This window comes from Cupressus sempervirens, chromosome 6 (assembly GCF_028749045.1).
Source record: "Cupressus sempervirens isolate cs-2001-9-10 chromosome 6, ASM2874904v1, whole genome shotgun sequence".
Classification (NCBI taxonomy): domain Eukaryota; kingdom Viridiplantae; phylum Streptophyta; class Pinopsida; order Cupressales; family Cupressaceae; genus Cupressus; species Cupressus sempervirens.
The window spans coordinates 686427038-686448260 of NC_143123.1; the positions used below are offsets into that span (position 1 = coordinate 686427038).

Here is a 21223-nt window from a genome sequence, read left to right on the forward strand (position 1 = left end):
TGCTACCTCCATTACTGAAGAGGTAAGTAGAGATATAATCTCTTGTAAGAGTGCACTTGCAGGATTAAAGAAACTCAAAGATATATATGATTCTCATTTAGAACTTGAAATCATTCAATTATTAATGAAGTAATTCAACTTAGAAATAAAAAATAATGATCCAATGAATTTAGCCTTTGAAATTAGGGCTTTATTTCATGATATTGAAGCCATGGGTGTAAAAGTAGATCTACAACTCACTTGTTTTATTAAAGCTCTTTATCCTACCTATTCACACTATCTTTAATCTCTTCAAGCTAGTGAAAAGATGAAAGATATTGCACATAGGGAAAAACATTTGGGAAGAAAGAATTACTTTCAAATCTTGAGACTTTGTGTCTTGCACAACAACAACAGGGGCAAACATCTAAAGCTAAGTCTTCTAGACATGATAGTAGAAATAGAGATCATGACAGAAAACAATCTAGAGGAAGGGGAAGTAAAAATTATCAAGGTGATAGACAATATTCTCAGCCACAACACCAACATAGAGATTATCAACAAAAAGAGAGGCAATCTATACAATGTTATAGATGTGGAAAAATGGGTCATAGTGCCAATCTTTGTTGAACTCCATGGGAGAAGATTTTTGACAAGAACGGGAAGCCACCAGGTAAAGGTAACCCTCCTGAATCTGCAAATTATGTTATAGTACATTGCAATGTTGGGATTGAAGAATTTTTTAGTACTTCAAACTCTACTTTGAATTCTACTTGGTTGTTAGATATTGGAGCCACATGTCATATGACATGTAGAAGAGATTTTTTTGAGAAATTCAAAGATCAAGTGGATGGAGAAATTTAAAGATCAAGTGGATGGAGTAGTATATTTTTCTAACAAATCTGAGTTAAAACCTTTAGGCATTGGATCTATTAGACTTAAATTACTAGGTCTTGGTGATCACATACTTTGTACTGTTCTTTATCTTCCACAATTGAAGATAAATTTAATACCACTTGTGCATATTAGACAACAAGGTCATTCGATACATATGTTTGATGGTATTATTGAGATTAAAAGAAATACAGATCATGAAATTGTAATGACTAGAGTGGAAGATGGTAAAATTTTACATTTGAAAGGTACTTCATCAAGGTCTCAGAATTATGCAATTTTTTCATAGCATAGTGGCAATTTTTCTTCTATATTGTTATGGCATGCAAGATTTGGTCACATTAACTATGATAGTCTCAGAATTATGAAACAAAATGGAATTCAAGGACTTCCCACTATCCCAAATTTTTTTTTTCAATGTGATCCTTGTATTTTGGGCAAACATGAGTAAACAACCTTTTCATGATTCTATGTTTAGATCTTCTAGAAAGCTAGGTCTTATTCACTAAGATTTGTGTGGGCCTATGTCTTTTCCATCAACAAATGAAAACAAATATATAATGACTTTTATTGAATACTATACTAGGATGTGTTGGGTTTATTTATTAAAAGAAAAATCTCAAGCTTTTGGTACCTTCAAAAATTTCTATTTGTGGATTAAAAATGAGACCCAACTCAATATTGGAACCCTAAGAAGTGATAATGGTGGTGAGCACACTTCTAAAGATTTTGAGAAATATTTGCAAGACAATGGTATTAAGCATTAGAAAACTATTCCTTATAACCCACAACAAAATGGTGTGGCAAAACATATGAATAAACACTCTTGAATATGGTAGGATCTATGATGTTTTAAAAAAATGTTAAATTAATGTTTTGGGAAGAAGCAATTCTCTATGCTGTCTACATAAAGAACATAAGCTCTTCTGTTACACTACAAAATAAAATTCCTATGAAATGTGGCATGGTCATCTTCCAAGTGTCAATAATTTTAGGGTTTTTGGTTCCACCTGTTATGCTTTAATTCCTTCTCAGCTAAGAAATAAATGGGAAGCTAGGAGTAGAAAATGCACTTTTGGGATATTCTACTACTTCCAAAGCTTATCATCTATATGATGAGGAGAACAAAAAAGTTGTTATTTCTAGAGATGCTATATTTCTTGAATTTGAAAAAGATGCACCTATTATTGGCAAATAACTTGCTCATTGTGATAGATTTCAATCAAAAACATTTTATCATGAATGGGATAATGAACTTCCAACTCTTGGAGGGGGAATTCACTTTCTAGGTCAATCTTTGGAAGTTACAGAGAATAGAGACAATATGAAAGAGAATAATTCTAAAGAATCTGAAATAGTTTGTGAAGAACCTATTGAGAGAGAAGAGAACAACTCTAAAAAAATTGAAATTGTTTGTGAAGAACCCGTTGAAAAAGAATATGAAAGAGCTTGTGAAGAATCTAATTCAAAGGCTCTTGAGATTGAGAAAAAAATAGAGCAATCAATTTGTAGATCAATGTAGAACAAGAAAATTCCAAAAAGGTATGAAGATTTTGAATTAAATCTTTCTATTGTTGATGAAACTTCTACATTTCAAGAAGCAACAAAAAGTGATGCATGGAGAAGTGAAATGCAAAGAGAGCATGATGCTCTCATAAAATATGGAACTTGGATGTTAGTGGACCCTCCAACTGGAACCAAACTTATTGGCTACAAGGGGGTATATAAGAACAAACATAAAGCTGATGGTTCCCTTGACAAGCACAAAGAAAGACTTGTAGCCAAAGGATATAAATTATTGGCTGCAAGTGGGCATGTAAGAACAAACATAAAGCTGATGGTTCCCTTGACAAGTACAAAGAAAGACTTGTAGCCAAAGGATATGCTTAGAGAGAAGGTGTTGACTACATCGAAACTTTTGCTCCTATGATAAAGTGGGGAACTATTTGAGCATTGTTTTCTTTGGTAGCACAAAAAGGATGGAATATACATCACATAGATCAACCTTTTTGAATGGACATTTGAAGGAAGATGTCTATATGCTAAAACCTCAAGGTTTTGTTATCAAAGGTTAGGAACAAAAGGTATGTAAATTGGTAAAATATTTGTATAGTTTGAAACAAGCACCACATGCTTGGTATGGCAAACTAATTGAGCACCTCCTCAAGTTAGACTATAATCATTTTAGTCTAGATGATGCAACTCTCTTTGTTAAGAAAATTGGTAGATCAATTGTGTATCTAGTTGTATATGTTGATGATTTTCTCATCATAGGCAATAATGATGAGTATATACAATCCATTAAGAGAGTTGAAAAAGTGTTTTGATATGATTAACTTAGGATTACTTCATTATTATTTAAGTATTGAAGTCATTCAAAATCCTAAGGGCCTGTTTGGATCACATATTTGAGCAAGAATTAGAATTTAGTATTCTTAAAAAAAATTAATCCACTATTTGGATCTGCAAAATGGGAATTGGAATTCAGGAAAATGTGGATATGGTATCCCCATTTGACCCTCAAAATAAGAATTCTATATTCCTCCAAAATACTTGTTATTTGGGATTCCCATTTTCAATCCCATTTTTTCTGAAAATGATGATTCCAAATAAAGTGAAATTTAATTGGGTTTGACATCCACATGCCTATTTTTGGATATCATATATTTTTAGATTTGAACCAAATAGTCCCAACATAAATTTTAGAAACCGTAATTTGAATTTCAAGTTCGAGAACCCCAAATCAAGGGTTTCATATTCCAATTCCTAAATCATATTCCAGGAACCAAACAAGCCCTAAGTTAATTTTTATTTCTTAGAATAAATATAATGGAGAGTTATTATGTAGATTTGGCATGAAAGATTGCAATTATATTTTCACTCCAATGGAGCAAAATCTGAAGATTTCATCCAATGAAGGAAATGTTTTTGAAGATCCAACCAAGTACAGGTAGCTTGTTGGAAGTTTAATTTATCTCACCACTACTCATCCTTACATTACCAAGTTGTAGTAGGAATTTTGTCTAGATTTATGCATAAACCATGTGAAAGGCATTGGGTTGCATCACAACAAGTTTTAAAATATCTAAAAGAACTCAAACTCTTGGCATAAAATATTCAAAAGTTTTAGACTTCCATCTTACTAGCTATTCTGACTCAGATTTTGATGATGACAAAGAGAATGGGTTATCTACTTTAGGTTATTTGATGACTCTAGGATTACTTCTATTACTTGGAGATCAAAGAAACAAACAATTCTTACTGACTCTACAATTGAAGCAGAATATGTAGCAGTAGCTCAAGCTATGAAATAAATTGCATCTCAAAAAAATTCTTGATGACTTACAGGAGAAATAGATAACTTCAACAAATTTATTTGTTGATAATAATTAGATGCAATAAAACTGGCCAAGAATCCTAAATTTCATGATAGAATCAAGCATATCAATGCCAAATATCACTTGATTCAACATAATGTTGAGGCCAAAACTATACAGCTAAAACATTGATCCATTGAAGAAAAAATTGTTGATATTTTTACTAAAGCATTGGGACGTGTTAAACTTGAACAATTCTAAAAGCTACTTGGCATGGAAAATATCCCTTTAGATTAAGGGGACAATGCTAACTAATCCTTCAGGTTCATATTTAATTTATTTATTATTTAGGAAGTAATTTTCTGGCAGTTTAAAAATATAAATATTTATATAGTTTTACTCAATTGCCTAAATAGTTTTTAGGTTGTATATATTCACTTCTTTTTATAAGAAATCTTCTAGTATCTGTATTTCATTTCAAATTCCTTGGGCTTGTTACAAATTATAGTCTGGGATGCTCTATTACATGTGTAGAAATTGAAGTCCAGAAACAAAGTAATTGAACATGGTGAAGAATTGCCTTCTCTTTGTTTGACAGTGCATGGCAAAAAATAATCTATGGAAATTTGTATGTTCAAGATGAATTGTGACATGTTGGGAATGTGGAAGGGAGCAATGAGCATAATAAATGCATTGAGATGATGCCTATGATGGACACCATTTCATACAACCAAGGTTCGTGGATGATATGTTTGCATCAATCAAAGTTTGTATGCATGTAGTGCCTCTTGTGTTTTTAGTCTATACCTTGTTTATTTTGTTTTGAGAGATACTTGATACTCTTATTATTTGTACTTTGAGATGACCTGAGGATTGGATGTTATACTTTGGTTTCAGTATCATAGATTCTATACTGATATGTTGTTTAGTTTATCATATTGCATGTTGATGCCATTTTGAGTTGATAATATATTCTATGATGATATCTAGTTATCTAGTATTTGGACATATCTGTAATTCTATTATGTGATGGATTTCATGCTATGGATATTTACTTCATTCTTGTTTCATTATGCTTTATGTGAACATGAGTGATGTAAATGGATTAATTAGGTATAAGTTGAATAAGTGGTTAAATTATTCTTTTAATGCATTTATTGCTTTGACTATGATATTATATGTAATTGTACTTGATCATGTGTTTTAGTGCACAAGAATTATATCCTTGGCAGTGGCACATAGAGTTAGTGATTCAACTATTCATATTTCACCAATGTTGTCCCTGTATGGTTGACATATTCTTATTTTAATTATTTAATTAAACCTTTCAATGATTATTAAATCCGAACTCATTTGCATTATGTGACTAGACCTATGAGTGTGTCTGTGCATTTAGAGGTTGGCATTGTCATGAAAGTTGTTAAGAATTTTTTTGTGATTTTGGGTTTTTGGGCTTTAAATTTTATTGAATTTAATTTCTGGAAACTTTTCCATAGATGAATTCCTATTTCTAGGAATAGCCTATTTTCATTTGGGTTTATTCGGAGTCTAGCTAGTCTAGCTGGCTATTTGCCCTAATCGATTATTCACTCAAAAACTAAATAAGTATTCAGAGAGGAATTTAATTCCTCACTTCTCACTTTTTCAAAACACAAAATTGAGAGCATTTTTGAGAATCCTCTTTTGGAGGATCACATTTCTATTCATTGTGAGAGCTGTAGGCATGAGATCTTCACAAGGTTAGTCTCGTTGGACCCGGGTCGGGGGGACCTTTTTGTGTCATGATTTTTAATAGTTTCTACAGGTGATTTATTTTATTCTGTTGTTTCCTATTTCAGCCCCTTTTGCTATCAGGTATGGCTCTCCCATTTTCTTGTTTCAGCTCTGTTTCTATACCTGTTTTTGGTAGTTGTTTGTCTAGAGGCTGAGAACTAATGTTCCCCTTCATTTCTATTTGTTGGTTTTGCCTGGTTGGTCAGGTATGAACATTTTCCTTATTTTTGGGATGAGGATTTCAGGTTTCATGTCATTATGCTGGCCATTTTTGCATATAGTGTCCGAACCCAAATTTTATTGGATTTTCGAGGATTTTGTGCCCAAAGACCAAATGGGTTTTAATTTTGAAGTTTTCTAGTTTTTTGGAGTTTTTACCTCATTTTGCATGCCACCCTATTTTCTTGGGTTTCTTTGGCATGAGTTTGGGTGTGGACCTGGATCATCCATTTGGATGTTAGTCAGACCATGGTTGCACTTTTATGTTGCATTGGGATGCATGTCGCATCCATCCTCTTGAGACTATTTTTAGTCAAGTGATATTTTGTATTGTGTTCTCATTTAGTCCTTGTGTTATGATCTACGTGATGGTGGTGCATCACACATGATCATGTGTGCATGCATTTATCAGGTGACTTGTGAAACCTAATCTTCCATGGTACTTCTAGGAGTTATGATCATTAGAGTTGGGTTGGGAATATGCATTCCTACAAGCACTCATCATTGGATGAGCTTAGGTAGGGTAGGGTAGCATATGAAGGGGGCTTCTATCTCACAGCCTGGCGATCATCGCACCATAGGTTGGCAAAGGGAACTTTAATTAAGTGATAACTAAATAAAATATTGGATGGTAATAAAACTAAGATAATAAAAAAATTCAGGATGTACTCCTTTTGTTGGAATGTGTGAGCTGCCAATACTAGCTTGGGCTTGTCGATGCCAAGTGACTCTCCATGATGTCAGTCCCTACATAGTATCCCATTGAGTGTCTGACTAGGACCTATAGCTTATGCATTGTCTTTGATCTTGGTTTCAATCATCATTACTATCTGGCATGAGTGTTAGCCATGGATGTTTGCTTTGTGTGTGTTTGTGGTTGGATCATCATCTTCATCAGCATGACGAGAGTGGACCTATGGGTTTCACATGGTTGGGAGGTGCAGCTACCTTCACCACTACTGGGGACTAGTGTACAGAGATAGTCTATTATCCCAGTGCGGCCATTGCTAGATGTTTTCACTTAGTACTTCAGGTTTTGGAGTATGTTTTCTTGTGATTTATGCTTTCATTGGAATGCTTGTATATCATGTTTAGATAATGTTAGTTTTGATGCATTTCCTTATTATGATGTTTGGCATATGATTAGATGATGTATCTGCTTAGTTGGAGTATCTATTGCTTTTGGTTTAGCATGTTAGATTTCTCATTCTTATGATGTTATTATGCTTTAGTAGTGACATCCTTATAAGATAGCTCCAACTATCTAGTTGGCAGTTTAGGATGTTATGTGCGGGGGATGGCTAGAACCTTTGAGGTTTCATGATGCTATTATGGTTGGGAGGAACCATGTACTTAGTTTGGTTGTTCAGTTCATTGTGATGTTGTTTCAATACATTGCGATGTTGCTTTTAGTTATTTCCTTCACTACTATGTTGAATGGATAGGTGCAGTTTTCTCTTTCGTAGTTTTGAAGGTTTTGACTTTTTGTTTTATCCCCTTGATTGCCTTGGTGCTTTTCTTTCTATTCCTAGGGTGACCATGTATCAACATTGGGCGATACTTTTTAGTGTCGCATGCCCAAAGGAGAAGAATCATGCGATACTGGAAAGTATCATACGTCCATAGGAGAACTATCGTGCGATACTTTAAAGTAATGCACACCTTTTTGTGAGATGTCATAGATACTTGTGAAGTGTCACATGCCTTCTTGAGAAGTTTCGCACAGACCCTGAAAGCATCACATGCCTTCCTTAGAAAGGTCATACGATACTAGAAAGAGAAAGAGGTTCATAACCAAACATAAACTGGAAATGTAGTTTAGGAAGGTGAAGGAGAAGATGAGAGTGCAATAATAGAAGGATCTCCCACTAGTAATGATCAATGAATTCCTAATATCTAATCACATGTCATCATGGTGTCTCCCCCTCATAATAAATTTGCTCCATCCGAGATACAAATGATAAATTATATCACTCAAGATGAAGACCAAATCATCAATGCCCCACCTCTTAGGTAGGACCTTTAGGTGTAGCATACTCATCTATGCTCCATTTCTTAGACAACCTTTGGATGACTTATTGTTGTAGATTCTAGTTAACATGATTCTAACATTTTTTTTCCAACTCTCTTTCAATTTTATCACTTGTAGCAATAAAGAAGAAGAAGATAATAAGAAATAAAAATATGATGAAAACTAAAACAATCTCATAAATATCCTAAAATCTTACACATATGTGTAACATATCATTTTTGTATATAAGATTTCCACACATTATAATAAATCTCTTTCTATATGAAAATTTATAGATTGATGTGAATGTCACGTCCACTCTTGTCCTTGAATTTAGACACCTCCTCACATAAAGAGTGCAACACAAGTGAGTGGCAACTCGCAAAAGCTGTTCTAATACCTGTAACAATTGATAGACGTACTGGTCTGTGTCATAGATATTGGTAGGAAGAACGTTAAATCTCTGCCATTTTCGATAATCAATTTTCCACCTTGATCATTTTCGATAAATCAATTTCTCACCGAAGTTCTTTCTCCAAATTCCTCACTTAACTTCTTTATTTGCCTCCCTCTAATTATGATAAGATTAGATTTATACATTTATACTTTATTTAAATATTGGTAGATGGGTTTTCTAGTCAAAGGAAAAATTAATTCATTTGACCATCAGTTGTTAGTAATTTGATCATCTGCTTTCAATAATAGATCTCACTGCTATTTATGTTTGGATGATTCAATTCATATTCAACTTTTTTTTGGGGATGTTTTGAATTATTCTTGTAGGCTTCTCTGTTGAGGAGAACAATGATGTAAGAATGCAAACTGTATGTAGGTCAAATTTTTGTTCAGGCCGGGCTTGCAGGAATTTATATCATAGTCAGAATCGCTTTGAGCAATGGAATGAACCGTTTCGTATATGTAGCTTATAGACAAGCTATTTCTACACTTGTCATGGCCCCTTTTGCTTATTTTCTAGAAAGGTAATGTGGGTTGAATCTTCAGTCTGTGTAGCTAAAGCTATATCAAGAATTGTACGCATTAGTTTTATTGAGAGAAACTTGTGAATAAAAAAATAGTATTTATTTTTAATGAATATGAAATACTCTTGATATATTGTTATAAGGATCGACATTTTATGAGTAAAGTTTTGCAAGAATTTATTTTTTATTAGAATGAATGGAACACTTGACATTAATTGCATTTAGGTGATGTAGAGGTGAAATACTAGGACATATCAGGAGTTGAGTTTACCCATCTCAGTTTTACTCAAGTTCAAACGTAGAGTTTCCTCCAAAGTTAATCCATTTTACTTACAATACTATTTGCCATCGCCTTCAGAAAAATTCTATGATTAAACACGTTTGAACAACACCTGGATGCAACATTACCATTTCTTTTTCATTCAATGTTTTGAAATCATTTTATATGATATTAACTTCTCTAAATCATATGCATAATTCCACTGTGCAGGAAAGACCGTTGGCAGATCTTTCTTCTTTCTCTTGCCGGGTAAGTAGAAAAATCATCTATATAGTTTGTCGTTTTATTGTTTTTCTATTGTCTTGTTTTCTACGGTTCTTGTAATTTTAAAGAATGACTGTACAGTGTATATATAAATTTTTAATTTAGTAGAAATTTACCGCTGTATTAATCAATAATAGCTTGGAATCTGTTTTGGTATCAGGAGACTGAAGTATTGTAGTAATATTGCAGGATCAGTGTGAGCCAGAATCTAGTTTTTCGTAGGCTTGGAATACACTTCGGCCACCTTTACATCTGCAACTACAAACCTCCTTCCTATTGTCACATCTGTGATGGCCATTGCTTTTCGGTATTGATTTAAACCCAATAACCTTTTGATCTTATCTAGTGTAGTTTTAGAACTTGTGTCAGCAGTGAGGTGGGTGAGCAAATAAACACTCGTCTGTGCCAATCTTACTAAAAATAAGTAGTTTGTGGTCCAAAAAAACACATCATTAATCTATGAAAGTTGCATTTGTGAAAAATCAAACTATTGCAGTCACTGATTATTAATCTCCTATCACAAATGATTATTAAACTGCTGAAAATAAATTCCTAGCTAATATCGAAAAATAACACAACTGCAACTTCACTTATAAAATACGGAAAGAACTGTGCAACACAATGAACACAATATTTTTCGACAAATTGTCCCTGGAAAAACCCCTAAGGGAAAACCAGTTCTACAGATGAGGAATTATATTAAACTTCAGCAAATCAAGAGATACAAAATTCCTTGCCTCTCACTGGCAGAACTCCGACAACCTCCTAATTTCTCCCACTGATATTCCCCACTGCTATCCCCACGCTAACACTGCGCCCTTGCTAACACTGCAAGACTGTTTGCTAACATTGCAAACTGCTTCACAAAAGCTTCTTCACTGTGTCCTTGCTAACACTGCAAGACTGTTTGCTAACACTGCAAACTACTTCACCAAAGCTTCTCCCTTTCTCTACAAATGCCCCCTAGACCCCTTTTTATACTACTCTCGTTGGTAAACCAACGATCGAGATTAAATCAAACCAACGGCTGAGATTAAGACAACTCAACAGCCAATAATAGAATTGGTTGCAAGGTGTCCAAAAGGGAATCTCTAAAATTAGTAAATAATAACCATTTACTAACTTTTGGCAAGTGGACAAACAGTTGTCCAAACCACCCATAAATACAACCGCTATTCATAGATAAGGACGAATAGCTGTCCAAGCTACCCATAAATAGTGCTGCTATTTTCGGGTCAGAAATAACAGCTGTCCAACTAACAATAATTAACACTCCCTCTTAGCGAGGAAGCTGTTCTGCATGACACCCATCTTATCTCTGAAGAAGATAAATTTGGCCTTTCCCAAAGCCTTCGTCAGAATGTCTGCTACCTGCTCATCTGTAGGTATGTATTGTAGTCGAACAACTTTCTTCAATTTGCACACGTGGGTCTCTTTGCTGTGTGCTACAAAGCCTTCTGGTTGTTCTATGTATACCTCCTCCTTCAACTCACCATTGAGGAATGCTGTCTTGACATCCATTTGATGGATCTGCCATCCCATCTGTGCTGCAAGTGAGATTACAGCTCGTATAGAAGTGTACCTGGCAACTGGAGCAAATGTCTCCTCATAGTCTATTCCCTCCTTCTAAGAGAACCCCTTTGCCACAAACCTAGCCTTGTATTTCTCGATGCTACCATCTGCACTGTGCTTTATCTTGTAGATCCAGTGTGATCCAACTACAACCCTATCTGTTTCTCTAGGTACTACCTTCCACACATCATTTTGCATTATTGAAGAATATTCCTCAACCATAGCATCTCGCCATACCTGATGTTCTGCAGCTTCCTGATAGCTAGAAGGCTCACTATCTACCAACTGACTAACTAATGCCACATAGTCATTGAAATTGGCTGGTTTTCTTCGCTGTCTAGTACTCTTCCTAGGAGCTCCCACAAACTCCTGAGTATCCCTTTGTGTATTTGGAACCACATGGTTCTTGCTGCCAACTGTAGAGGATGAAATGCCAACCTCTAAGTCTTCCATATGCATTTCCTGTTGCACCTGTTGCTCCATACTCTGTGAATCTTCACTAACTGAGTCTACACTCGTACTGGTAACTATACTTGAGCTTTGATGCCCTTGACTTGGTCTTGGAGCTTCTGTTGGCTGCTCACTCTGATCATCTGCTGGAAAATCTCTGGATCTCTTGAATGCCTTGTCCTCCATGAACTTGACATCCCGTCTGACAATAACTCTTTTAGTCCCCGGAATGAAAATCCTATATGCCTTTGAGGTCTCACTGTACCCAACAAAGTACCCCCTCTCTGCAATCTGATCTAACTTTGTACGTGTATCTCCAGGAATATGACAATATGCCAAACTCCCGAATATCCTGAAGTGACTAACATCTGGCTTCTTCCCTATGAAAGCCTCCTCTGGTGTCATCTTCCCTAGCACCTTGTGTGGAACTCTATTCTGAATGTAGACTGATGTATTACACGCCTCTGCCCATAAGTAACGGGGCATGTCCTGGTCATGTAGCATAGCTCTTGCTGCCTCCGATATAGAACGGTTCTTCCTCTCAGCAACTCCATTCTGTTGTGGATTGTAAGGAACAGTCCATTCTCTCTTGATTCCTTCTCTGGTGTAGAACTCCTGGAAGACATTTCCTTTGTACTCGCCTCCATTGTCTGACCAAAGAACCTTTATCTTCTTTCCTGTCGAGTTCTCCACAAGAGCCTTGAACTCTTGGAATCGACTGAAAACCTCATCTTTAGTCTTCAAGAAGTATATCCAGGTCTTTCTAGAGAAGTCATCAATAAAAGTAACATAGTACTCATATCCTCTGAGAGATTTCGTTGACATTGGTCCACAAACATCTGAATGTACTAGATCAAGAACACCCTTAGATCTGGTGTCACTCCTTGGAAAAGATGCTTTCGCAAACTTCCCCAGCACACATCCCTTACATACATCGTCATGCTCTTTGCTCACCTTTGGAACACCTGTCACGGTCTCACGAAGCAATCTAAGTGCTCCATGATGAATATGGCCCAACCTCCTATGCCATAGCTCTCCAAGATCTCTAGGATTATTGTTGCTCATAAGTGCCTTAGGAGTATCAAACTGCAATCTATAAAGGCGACCACTCCTAACTCCAATAGTTATGGGTGATTTCCAATCCTTGTGCTTAATCAACACATGTGTCCCTCTAAAGAGTACATTATACCCTCTATCCTAAAGAACAGATACAGAAATCAAATTCATACCTAAGCCTGACACATATAACACATCATAAAGAGGAATTATCTTTCCATTCTCCCTCTGAAACTGAACAGTCCCTTTCCCAACAGGGTTGAGTTTGGACAAGTTTCCCATAGAAATCTGGATGTTGGTGTCCTCCTCCTTGTAACTGGAGAAGTACTCTCTAACTCCTGTCATATGAAATGATGCCCCACTATCTATATACCAAACACACTGTGAGGTTGAGCTAACCATACAAGCTATGAGTGCAAACTCATCTTCCATTTTGCTGGAGAGTTCTTCTGCACTTGCTGAAGCTGCCACCTGCTTCTTACCCTTTTTCATCTCTGGGCAATCACTGACATAGTGGCCAAACTTGTGACATCCAAAGCACTTGACCTTAGAAAGGTCCTTCTTCTTCTTTTCACTTTGTGAATTTGATCCTTTGCTAGATCCCTTCTTTGCTTTCCCTTTACCCGCTAGGGCAACGTTCTCTTGTTCCACCTCATTTTTCTGACTCTTGTTGGCCCCATTGACAAGACTTAGTCTAAACTCCTCCTGAGTGAAATCAGTCCATAGTCGATCCCAACTCGGTAAAGTATCTCGTCCACTGAAAACTTGAACAAAGACACTCCATTGTTTAGTAAACCCATTTAGGGCTATTCTCACTAGCTCATCATCACTAGGGCTATCTCCAACAGCTGCTAACTCATCCTTGACAAGTCTGAGCCTAGTGAGGTAACTTGTGACGTCTTCTCCCTAATTCATCCGGGTATTCTTTAGCTTCTCTCTGAGAATCAACTTCCTGTTAGTGGTAGCATTCTGGTACAAATTTAGAATGGCGTCCCACATCTTCTTTTCTGTATCTAGCTTCGAGATATGTGGAACAATATGATCCTTGACACCATCAAGGATAATCATCCTCGCTTTGGCATTGTCCTTCCTATATGCTACAAGCTGTGTTGCATCCATTGGTACAGGTACACCACTGGTAGCATAATCCTTGATACCATTCTCTTCCAAAAATAAAAAAATTATGGCCTTCCAGACACCAAAATTTGAGGCACCATCCAATCTATCCTGATCTCTCAAACCAGCTGAAGCCATCTCAAGGGTTTAAAGCAATAATAAATCTAAAGAGATCAAAATTTCTTTCCTAGGGCAAAACTCTTCTACCCTTAACAATGCTCTGATACCATGTGAAAAATCAAACTATTGCAGTCACTGATTATTAATCTCCTATCACAAATGATTATTAAACTACTGAAAATAAATTCCCAGCTAATATTGAAGAATAACACAACTGCAACTTCACTTATAAAATACGGAAAGAAATGTGCAACACAATGAACACAATATTTTTGGACAAATTGTCCCTGGAAAAACCCTTAAGGGAAAACCAGTTCTACAGATGAGGAATTATATTAAACTTCAGCAAATCAAGAGATACAAAATTCCTTGCCTCTCACTGGCAGAACTCCGACAACCTCCTAATTTCTCCCACTGATATTCCCCACTGCTATCCCCACGCTAACACTGCGCCCTTGCTAACACTGCAAGATTGTTTGCTAACACTACAAACTGCTTCACAAAAGCTTCTTCACTGTGCCCTTGCTAACACTGCAAGACTGTTTGCTAACACTACAAACTGCTTCACCAAAGCTTCTCCCTTTCTCTCCAAATGCCCCCTAGACCCCTTTTTATACTACTCTCGTTGGTAAACCAATGACCGAGATTAAATCAAACCAACGGTTGAGATTAAGACAACTCAATAGCCAATAATAGAATTGGTTGCAAGGTGTCCAAAAGGGAATCTCTAAAATTAGTAAATAATAACCATTTACTAATTTTTGGCAAATGGACAAACAGCTGTGCAAACCACCCATAAATACAACCGCTATTCATAGATAAGGATGAATAGCTGTCCAAGCTACCCATAAATAGTGCTGCTATTTCCGGTTCAGAAATAACAGCTGTCCAACTAACAATAATTAACAGCATTTGTTTCAAAAGATGATATACTTTATAGATAATTTTTTTTCCCAAGACGGGTTTCATTCATGAGCATAATATATAGCCAATATAGTATACTAATATTGTTTTGAGGATATTTGAACAAAAGTTCTAAGACAATGTTTTCATTAAATAGTTATTTGAAATAAGTTATAATTAAATTAAATATGGATTTTTTCTATAAATTATAGTAGTTCAATAAGTAGAACACTGGCCACTAAACACTAATATCAATTAAGGGGGTTGTTTGACACAAGCTAAATCTGAAAAAAGGTGGATTTGTCTTATAAAGACAAGTAGTTCAATTGACAACTTATAATATATTAACATATTTATATTGGAGCAATATCATATGAAAATTTTAATATGGTTTTAGAATTAGGTGGCCAAGATAGAAGCCCCAAACAACTAGGTTTCACATGGATGTTGAAAATAAGTTACAACTAATGTGGTTCCATTTAGATGTTGGAAATAAGTTACATTTGAATCAAAGATGGAATGATCTTATGAGGACAAGTAGCTCAATTACTATAACAATTTTCCAACATATTTGTATTAGAGAAATATCTCATTAAAAGCTCAATGTGGTATTAAACCTAGATAAAGTTAAAAGTCTCAAATAACTAATGTGGCTTAAGGTAGGCATTGGAAATAAAATCTATTTGAACTAAAGGCATGTGGATCCTATATGGACAAGTAACTCAACAGAACAAATATAACAACATATGTGTATTAAATCAATACACATACATATTTGCATTACAACAACAAAAAAAGCAATTGGAAGCTATGTATTATTATGAAGACATAGCCATATGAAAATATTAACGCAATATAATGAAATTTCTGTTGGAATTACCAAGAGTTTAATTAGTTTATGCATTGTGATATTTTAGATATGAGAAAGTAGATATCAAAACAAAGCATGGGCAAGCAAACATTATAGGAACTTTTATCTGTGTTGGAGGGGCTATGATTATGACATTATACAAAGGCTCTTCACTTACTCTTCTTGGGACATTTGGCCTCCTTAAACTCAGTAAATGGTTTTTGGGTGCATCATCCTTGCTCATTTCCTTGTTTTTTTTGTCACTATACCTTACTTTTCAGGTATTCATTGTATCCTTCAACCCAATTTCATGTGATTAAAAAATTTGATGACAATGATATAAGAGATTTATGTTTTCTACAATTCATAATAATTCTTCTTTTTATTTTAGATTGGATTGTGTGAGTCTTTTTTACACGGCCGTGTTGCACCGATTCCTGCAGTCTAAAAAAAAAAAAATTAAAAAAAAAAAAAAAAAAAAAAAATACACATAGAAAAATGATGATATAATTATTTACAAAAAATTGATCAATATTTACTATGACAGTTACCAATTTTGAACAAGTATCCTACTCAAAAATCATTCCTAACATTGGTATTCTTAGTAGCAACAATTCGGAGCACAATAATAGCCTTAATATTTGAGCCGCACATCTCATCTTGGAAACTAAATTAGGATATTGACTTTTTCAATATCGTATTATCGGTTAGTACAAAAGAAAATCTCTATACACCAAAATGTCCAAATACTTCTAACATTTTCACATTATACATTCGTGTTAATTGAAATTGATTTTGATGTAGGCAGTAATTGGTTCAACATTTACATTCTTTGTGCAAACCTATTGCATCAAAGAAAAGGGACTTGTCTTTGCAACACTCTTCAATCCATTATCCACAATTATTGTTGTAGTCTTGAAGCTCTCCATCTTTCATACAAACCTTCATGTGGGAAGGTTAGATAAATTCTTGTCCATAAATTTATACTTGTAAAGAGAATGATTAGTGATCATCAATTTATATATTACTAAACAAAGAGAAATAAATGCTTTTATTCAAAATTATAAATTGTGAGATTACAACTGAGAGACCTCACCTCCATTTAATGAGAACCTAGATAATATATTTAGTCATCCATACCTTTTACTTGTTTTGTAGCGTGGTGGGAGGAGTTTTGACAATTGTAGGACTTTACATTGCTCTCTGGGGAAAAGAAAAGGATAAAGAAGAAACAAGGTCATTAGAGCATGGGCTAGAAGATGAATCTACCAACAACATTGAAGATGACACAATTGAAATTACACAACCTCTATTATAGAGAATGAATCTCAAGTAGATGCCAAAATTTCTCACCACTAGTTAAAGCTAATATGTAGTAACATGGTAGCCAGCTATATGAACTTTGAATATGGAAAATTATATAGATTTAAATCAAAAAATAAAAATATATCATTAATATTATATATTGATCATGTTGTATATTACAAGTTCTTTTGAAAAATTGTACATACATACATACATGTGTGTGTGTAAATATATGTGTATGTATATGGGTAATGGGATAAAAGGCTCACAAAGTGCCATTATGTTGTTTCCTGAATGCAATTTCTTTTAGTGGTAAAACAAATAATATTAAAAATAATTTATATGCATGAAAGAGAGTATTAATAGGGATTAATGATAAAGTAAAGTATACATTTTCTATAATAACGTTTTACAATGAATTAAAAAATAGATTTTAAGTTTGACTATTTTTAGTTTTTACTTAAAATATATATTTTAGTTTAAAAATATTATATTATTTCTTTTGATTGATTTGGGGTAGTTGATTTTTGTATTTGGAGGAAAAATGATAATAACTATATGTATTAAAGAGCTCTTGAGCTTGGATAGTACCGAGATGAATGACCTCCCAAGAAGTGGATAAACATAACTCAAGAAATTAATCCTAAAAGCTATATAGTTAAATCTAAACAAGAAAATCAAAATTTCAATTTCTCTAGAAAAAATATTTCCTGCTTATTTAAAAATAAATACATTTAGAAAACTTACAAGTACTATTTGTTGACATCTCTTTGTCCTTGATGAAAAATATTGACATGTTTCCATGAGCTAGAATTATCTTGACATGATTTATAAAGTTTATATGCGTTATTGAAAATGAGAGAAGGAAAGTGGGGTCGAACTTAGAATGTGGAGTTCCCATAGATTTGATGAATATGCTGAAGAATATCTATTTGAGAAAATTTTGTATTTCTTTTGAGGTGAGGCTGAAGAACTTCTATACCATTCTCATGTTCAAACATGTGATTCAGAATTTGAACCATATGTTCTGGTTGGCAACCTTCTCTACTTAGGAAATCTGCTAAGATTTTTTTTTTCTTTGTTCCTTCCAGATGTTCAGTTTCAAAATTAAAAAATCCAACAATTGTGCCCATCTAAGAATCCTTGCCCGCACTACCCTATTCTTCTATTCTGTCTCGAAAAATCTAGGTAGATTCTTTAAATCACTTTGAAGAACAAACTTGTGATCACCAATGAACAATTGAAACTTTAAAAAGCATTTACTGCAGCTAATAACTCCTTATGAGTACAATTATAATTCATCTCATATTTTAATGCTGGTCACAGATCCTAAACTTGTTGATTATGCTTGTAAACTCTATCATGTTGATATGAGTTATTAGTGACTTTTACTTATATAAAATAGAAAATAATAATTCATCTCATATCCTTTGAACAATCTGAATTCATACCTGACAATTTCTTCTTAGGTTTTATCTGTATGCTCGATTCTTCAAGTTGAACAACTCCCCATGATTGATTGCTTGTATTAGTTTGAACTATCTTACCAGTGCCTGGGATTTTCAATTGAGGCAAATGTTGACATTGATGCTTGTTGTCTTTAATGGCTTAATTATGCTTCTCTTTCCAAGGAATATTTTCTTTCAGAGGAGTGAATTCAACTATTTTATGACTTCTGGAATGTTTTTAAAATAGCTAGCAATATAATTAACTAGGCCAAGAAATCTTTGTAAAGACCTTTTATCTTTTACTTCAACTGTTTGTATGGCTTCAAGTAGATGTCTTTGTGGAGAAATATTTCTATTTGGCTCAATTCTAGTGCCAATAAATATTAGACTTTTTGTATACCAACTTAGCTTAGTGGGATTTGAAAACAAGTACCATGAGTTTGGCGTATGGACACGAATTTTTTCAGATGTTCAATATGGGATTTATGATCCTAACTAAAATTCAGAATGTCATATATGTATGGCTGAATAAACTTAGCATATGGAGAAAATACTTTATCCATTATTCCTCGAAAGATTGATGGTGCTGTTTTGATGCCAAAAGGAAGAACATTCGATTCATAGAGTCGTTTGGAGATTAAAAAAGCTATTTTGTAGCAATCCTCCTGTTTAATCTTCACCTGCGAAAATCCTTTTGTGAGATCAAACTCGCTAAACACATTACAATATTGAATTCATTGACAAATATAATCTTTTCTAGGAAGAGGATGTTGATTCTTTCCAAAAACGCATTCAGAGGTTTGTAATTAACAAATAGTCCTTATTTTGCAATCTCATAACCATGTTCATCTTTCTTTGGAGCATACATTACATGACAAGAGAAATAATTAACTTACTAAGCCGAATCAAACCTTTTCCTAGGAGATCACTTATCTCCTTTTCACAAAGCTCTTGATCTGCTTTAGATAAAATCAAATAATTTTCTTTTCTTGTTGGGATCATCTCCTTTCCATTTTGATCCTTCTTTAACTTTAGGAGTTATTGAAGTAAATATAATATACTTACATGTTTATGTTTAATTTACATAAGATAAGCTTTTGAACATGTTTATAATCATTTCAAATTCATTCATCTATTTGACAAAAAATGTTATTCTTTTGGAAAGTTGGTTTTACTAGTTTTGACTATAGTAGTGGAGTTTAGAGGTTATTTTAAGCATTTCAAGTTTAGATTATGTTAGTTTTCAAATCAACAATTTTTATCACATTTAATGATCCATCATGAAGACAAGAAAAGTACACTTTATATAAAATGTAGTGGAGTTGTTAATCCAACATAGCATCAAAGAAAACTTCTTCAATCTGCTTCCATTCATGAGAGAATATTTCATTAAGAATTTTTGAGGTTAGATGTCAAGAAAATCAATCAGCATTGAAGGATTTGTCATGCGTCAAGTTGATTGCAAACCTAACATTTGCTTCTAGCAAATTTTCAACATTTATTTTTAAAAATTAACTTTAAAATTTTTTCCTTATTTACTGTGTGGCCACATTCTATCTTGTGGTTTGTAATTTCATTAGAAGAAATCCCTCTTTTCATTTTTATTTTTCCCTATACAATTATCCCATCATATTATGTATTTGACTGAAGTGATTTGTTGTCACTATGAAGGGTAAAATTTTCTCCTGCACAACTTTTACAAATCATAATTAAAAATAAGACATAATATTAAGAAATGCTTCCTTTATAATTTGTTATACATTACCATCTCCAGGGCTTATCTCTCTAAATTATGTCTGTACATTTCTATCTTGTAGATGATAATTGATATAAATGTATTGTATCACATTACTTTATATCACAATTCCTCTAAAATAATTAGAAGCATTGTTTACATAAGCATTTAAAAAAATTTAAATAAAAAAATTATTTTACTTATTCATTTCTCATCTCCTTTTATATGTTTTATTTTGATGAATAGCCCCTTCTCTGTTAATTAAATATTAATGTTACACATTCACAAAAAATGGCTAAGGGATATAAGATCATCCTACAAGAGTTCACACAATAGAGTTGAAAACCCAAACAACTAGTCATAAAAAACTATAAACTTCCCTTAGACGACTAAAGCAATGCTAGTCGAGGGTGGTGGATTCTGATGATCCTAAAAACACTATACATAAATGGGTTTCTAGAGTGGCTTAGGAGGAGCCCACCCATCATTAGCCACATCATCTTTCTCTTTTTTTCTTCTCCTCCACCCTGGGATGCAAAATTACTAGATCCAATCGAGGGAATGACCTTTTAGGTTAGAACTAACAATAGGCCAACTAGAGACAATAAGAGGAGAAAATAGGGACCAACCAGATCCCTTCCACAAGGAGGTTGAGCAACGATATCAGACATCCCAAATGCCACTAGGAGAGTGACGGGGAGCATAGGAACACAATGTTTGTGAAAAATGGGCTGAGGAGATATGCCCCCATCGACGACCATAGGGTGGAGTCTGCTCTGTCGAAGTAGAATCTAGCATCACCTGGGTGACTGTACAAGGCACATTTCCCTATTGATTGAGTAGCTCCTACATGTGGGCCACCTTAAGAGCCACCTTGTTATCTTGTACTAAAATCTACATCATCACATTATTACATATGAAAGATTTAGTATACATAGATACATTTATATC

At 34.2% G+C, this 21223-nt stretch overlaps 1 pseudogene; it reads left to right on the plus strand.

Annotated features, from left to right (window-relative positions):
* Nucleotides 1–8997: 8997 nt before the first annotated feature.
* On the plus strand, nt 8998–17102 carry LOC149554061 (WAT1-related protein At1g21890-like; annotated as a pseudogene).
* Nucleotides 17103–21223: the final 4121 nt, after the last annotated feature.